Source organism: Mesoplodon bidens (assembly GCF_964165515.1).
Source record: "Mesoplodon bidens genome assembly, chromosome: 18".
NCBI lineage: Eukaryota > Metazoa > Chordata > Mammalia > Artiodactyla > Ziphiidae > Mesoplodon > Mesoplodon bidens.
In genome coordinates, this window is record NC_138175.1 from 59,133,436 (window position 1) to 59,139,166 (window position 5,731).

Consider the following 5,731-nt stretch of genomic DNA (forward strand, 5'->3'; position numbering starts at 1 on the left):
TGTATCATTATTGTTACCAGACTCAGTGGGTCCTTCCCTTGGGGTGCATAGCCAGTGAACACACCAAGTACTTTCAGTTAAAGCAGAAGCATTTATTACTTGTGACAAGTAAGGAGACAGGGAGATAGCTCTCAAAGCACTGGACTGAAGTATTAAGCCTGGGGGCATGCATATTCAAGAAAGGGCCCGGCATGGAAAAGGTTACTGTAGGTTGCCAAAATCTGCAAGCAAGCAGGCACTGGGTTGTTTGCTCACAGTGTGTTATCTTGTTCACTGGGATTCACCGTAACCTTTTTCGGAATGTTGGGTATTTGGAGCTTTGTGCCATGAATATCCTCCAGTCTCTTTTCTTAGAGCATTTCCGTTAGCAAACTTCTAATTCTGAATTCTTTCTCTGTCCCTTTGATATGTACATAAAGCTTTCGAAAAGCTAAATAATCCTCTTGTCAGTTTTACAACTGTGTAAAAATGTGCTCCCGGGATTTTAATTTATGGAGGTGACTGAGTGAGGACAGGAGAGGCTACTGCCATTGGAAGTTCCCCAAGGAAACGACAGGCACAGCAGGCCACGTAAGGCCACATGAAGCCTGTCACATGCAGGTGTCAGGAAGCAGAGAGGAACTGCGGCTGTGCCTGTATGACCGCAGTGGCGAGAAGAACTAGGCAGTGACCTCCACTAGTGGGCAGGAAGCAAAAACACACGTGGCCATGAGACCCGCTCGGAGGTGGGCCGGGACGGAACGAGGTCGGGCATCCGGGCGGCCGGCAGTGCGCCCTCGCCGGCCAGCGATTCGGATCCGTCCCGCTAATGTTCCCGCCGGTTGTCGGGCGCCATCTGGCGGTCATGTTTATTTCGTCCCTTTCCGTCCGGAGCTCGGGCGACGTCTGCAAGGGATGGGATTCGGCCGCGATGCCCGACGCATAGTTCCGGGAGGTCGGCGGGGCTGGCGGGATCATCCCGGTCTTGCCGGGCGGGCGCGCTTCCTGCTCTCTCCGGAGGTTGTACCTGCAGACTCATAGGTAAGAGACTGGGGCCCCTCCGGTTGCCGAAGGGAGCAGGAGGTGGGAACCGGGCCGGGTGAGAAGGCCCGAGGAGGGCGTGAGCAGGAGGTGGGGGAGTCTCCCGGGTCCGGAGGTGGGAACCGGGCCGGGTGAGAAGGCCCGAGGAGGGCGTGAGCAGGAGGTGGGGGAGTCTCCCGGGTCCGGAGGTGGGAACCGGGCCGGGTGAGAAGGCCCGAGGAGGGCGTGAGCCGTTCGGCCGCGGGCTCGCGTGGCCTGGTCTGCAGAGGTTCCTCCGTGGGGTTTTCCCGGGTGTTGACTCAGAGGCCGGCCGGACCCGCACTGCCTGCGGGCGAAACAGGAGGGCAAGCCGGGCCGGGCCGCCTCTGCCCCCGGGGTCGGGAGTAGAAGGGGGGGGCCGTCAGCAGGTTCTGTTACTTTCTTCACAAGGGAATTAGTGATGCAGCCCTGGTCTCCAGCTCGGAAGGGCTTCCCCACTCCTCAAGAGGTAAACATTTCTTCAATCACAGCCAAGGAGGGGTTTGTTTTTGTTTTTTTAAAAAGGTCTCTTTGGAAAGAGATCATCAAGGAAGATGGTGCCTCCGTCTCCCAGTTGCTGCGGGAGGCGTCGGGTCCTACGTTTCTGCTCATAAAGACACGGATGGGAAGTTCTAGGATTGCTTCGGATAAAGGTGAAGAGCTCCGGCAGAGCATCACTTTAATTCCCAGGCACATTTAGGATAAAACTAACAAATAGGGGGCAGTCAAGTCCTCTCACCTGAAGGCAAGTGAGTGTTCATCTTGGTGCTTGCGTTGAGTGGGCTCTGCTTGGTGTATCATGAATGGGTGCGGTTTCTGGCTTTACAATGTCTTTAGTAGGTTGTCTGTGACGTGCATCACAGTTTAGTTTGTGCTCATAGAACAAAGTATGTTTTTCTCTACTTTGTGGAGGTCTTGTTTTATTATCTCCCCAACGTTGGTCACCGTGTCAAACAGTATCAGATCCAATACAGGTGAAATTGAGAAACCTGGCAAATCCTAAAACACCACCTATTGCAAGAAGGAAGAGTATTTTCTATTATCAATTCTGTAGGCTAAAGGGGGGGATTAATTACAAATGGCAGGAGAAAACTTTTGGTTTCAGAAGTGTAACCCTGTGCCAATGTTTTTCAAACCCTGCACTTAAAATGCATTTTATTTTTAAGTCGATTATACATAACAAAGCTTTTTAAAAAGCACAATTACGTTCTGGAATGTAGAAGACCACCTTCAGGTTGAATAAATCGCTATCCACACTTGCAGAAGTTAGAGAAGCTACTATGAATTAAGGGCTAATGGTCTGTTACAGTGAAAGGATACAGATGAAAAGCAGGAGAGATGGCACAATAGGACAAAGTCATAGAGGGACCACATTGCCAGTTTCCTCTGCCCTCACTTAGGTCTCAGCATCTGTGGGTGACAATATGAAGTGTACTGCTAACAGGGGACCTCACACAAGACCTGGTTATACAGGGTTTTTCTTTAATAAGTCATGCACAAGGGACACCTGTGTGGCTGATTACGCTCTAGCTTCTCTGAATGTCAAACTGCTAGAGACTCTAAGGCTCCCCTACCCACTGGTATGTCAAGTTATTAGTATAAATTAGCTAGCATGGCACAAGGCCCCGGGTAAAACACTCTTATTAGTAGTCCAAATGTTTCAAGGGCTTAGAAGTTATCTCCCAAGAGTTGGGCCACTGTGCCAAACGTTTCTTTGGAATGAATACAGATTGGACAACTCAGGCCTGTGATGGTAATCCTTTATACAGGTCAAGTAAAAATGCTCAAAACTCGTACCCTTGTTTTAGCATATGTTGGTATTTATTATCTATGTTCTCAACCTTATTTATGGGCATCTGTATAGGGGATAGTAGAAAGGAGTTGCTATACTGCATGTGTTCCTAAGGTCCACCTTGGATGACCTTGAAACTGTGCCCCATAGGGTTAACAGAAGCTGATGACTAACACTTCTTGAGCTAGAATTATAGAAAAGGGAACAATAAATAGCATGTCAAAACCCCTCTGCTTGTGAACTGCCTTAATTGGTTAAGCTCACGTGGGTGGGTTTTTTTTCTCCTACTTTTTGCATATGCTCCAAGCTTTCTCCCTAGTTCGGCCATGTAGGTTTTCGCTTCTCTCGTTGTGGAGTGGGCTCTGTAGTCGTGGCATGTAGGCTTAGTTGCCCCCACCGCATGTGGGATCTTAGTTCCCTGACCAGGATTGAATCACCCTCATCCCCTACGTTGGAAGGTGGACTCTTTACCACTGGACGACCACCAGGGAAGTCCCCCACTGTAGATAACACCTCTGACAGGGTGGGGTCACTGTAGGAAAGGGAGCCTCAGTTGTTTTTTTAGGAACTTGGAGTCAGCTTTTGTCCAGCTATGCGTGAAGAACAGAAGCCTGTAATGCAGATACACCTGTACACTAAACTCTAATTGCCCTTCCCCCCACCTAGGACCACCCTGCCTCTTTGTCCCCTACAGCACCTCACCTCCAGGAAGGTGGTTGTGAGACTTTTTTGTCTCCTGGCTTGCTGCCTTGTGAGTGAAATTCCTCTCCTGCAAGCTTTGACATCCCAGTGTTTGGCTTCTTGCACCTCTGGTTATAACCTCCTGTTCAGTGTGAAACTCCCCACAGTTGCAGTATTCATACCAGGGAAATTGGCAAACAATAATTGGGTCTTTTTTTTTAAGTAGGTGTCTAGACTTACAGTAATGGAAAAACTATGTTTAATAATGAGGGCTACATGTGGGGCACTAAACGTTTATTCCAGCCAGCAAAGTCACTGAGAAAAATCAAGTTGCAACACATTTCTTTTTATTCTCTCCACAGTTACTAATAAAAAGACATTTAATCATAGAAGACAATCACCTGGCAAGTGAACAAGGAATGTTCAACATCATGAATCACTAGGGAAAGGCGTCAGACCAGTGAGGCCTGTATCCACACTTTTAAAACTGGTAATGTTCAAAACAGTGACCATACCAACCCACTACTGGTGAGGAACACAGGGGATGGAAGGTTCCTATACGGTTAGAATGCAAAAAGGCTACAACCCTGTTCATTCATTTTGGAATATGAAACCGGGGCTTCCCTGGTCCAGGGGTAAGTAAGACACTCTGTATTCCACTGCAGGGGCCACAGGTTTGATCCCTGGTTGGGGTAGATGCCCCATGGTGTGTGATGTGGCCAAAAAAAAAAAAAAATAGAATATGAAACAATGATATTAAAAGTCTAGAAAACACTAATTGAATGGGAAGAAAGGAATCAAATAGTAGTTGCCTGGGAGTTGGGGGTGGTGGTGTCTGAAGGTGGGTGTGGCAGTGATGGTGGATGTTTGTAATTATGATGGTTCTGGGGGTTTACATGTATTAAAATTTAATCAAGCTGTACATCTTATTAAGTATGTTCAAATTCAATGCATACCCTATGCAGCTCAATTAAATTTTGGCTCCTTTTGGGGGTGGTGGTGTACCATATGCCTTGCAGGAGCAAAGGATCCCCCTGAATCTTACTCTGGCAAACCACACATTAACTCCATCCCTGACTCCTTACCTCATGGGAGGGATTCTGTAGCAGTAGCAATGATGAAGACTGGTGAGCAACGAAAGGTTTTTTAAAATTTATTTTTGCTTGTTGCTGCACCTGGGCTTTCTCTAGCTGTGGTGAGAAGGGGGGGCTACTCTTTGTTGTGGTGCGTGGGCTTCATTGTGGTGGCCTCTCTTGTTGCAGAGCACAAGCTCTGGTAGTTGTGGCACACAGGCCTAGTTGCTCTGAGGCATGTGAGATCAGGCCAGGGCTTGAACCTGTGGCCCCTGCAGCAGGTGGATTCTTAACCACTGTGTCACTAGGGGAGTCCCTGAAAAGTGTTTCCACTTAAGTATCCAAGAACTCTGCCTGGGTCCTAAAAATCACATGCCTGTACTACACGATTTCCATGCTCATTCCCCATTGTTTTCACTATGCATCAAATGGCCTTGAGAAACTATTTGCAGATGCTGAGGGAATCCTAAAACCTTTATGTTATTCAGTCTGACACTGATTGGGGCTCAGGAGGTTTCTGCAAAAACCTCAACGCAAAACAGCCACAGTGATGGGAACATACATGAATGCAACTTTGTATTTTATTCCTTCTTCTGTGGTAGTCTCTCACTCCCTATAATTCCCTGTTTTAGTCCCACAGAGAGCCCTGCACTCTACCCCAGAAGGCCTTGGACAACAATGCAAAATGGACCAGAACTGGAGTGAAAAACTATTCTCTGCCATGATACCACCCCGTGAGGTATACTAAGTTTGGAACACCCACAAAACCGGTTCCTCTGTCCAGTCCTAGCCAGTTGCTGGAAGAGAATGACAAAACCCAAGTGCACAGGGGATACAAAAGCACAAAAGGCTACCTACCCTGATCACCCACCCTTAGATGACTGAGCCCCAGTACGGGGATCTGCCACTTGGAAAAGGTAAGAAGCTCACAGTGACAGAGCATAGCTCCTGAAAAGCTTCCTACAAACCTCATACTCACAGGCAATCTGCACGCTAGGGCTGTTCAGATGTATGGCATTCAACTTCCACTGATAAGGTTGCTCACAGAGCCTATTCAGTATGATGTATTAAATAGGGAGACGGCTCATTTGCTGCTCTCCTCATCTCATCTGAAGGCCTTTCTCCAGTGTGAACTCTGGTGACAGAT

The 5,731-nt window shown here is 48.1% G+C and overlaps 1 long non-coding RNA gene across 1 annotated transcript; it reads left to right on the forward strand.

The window, feature by feature from the left end:
* Positions 1–1,729: 1,729 nt before the first annotated feature.
* On the forward strand, positions 1,730–4,252 carry LOC308606461. Its single transcript, XR_014013828.1, has 2 exons — positions 1,730–1,787; positions 3,874–4,252. It is a non-coding gene; the product is annotated as an uncharacterized lncRNA (long non-coding RNA).
* The last annotated feature ends 1,479 nt before the right edge of the window (positions 4,253–5,731 follow it).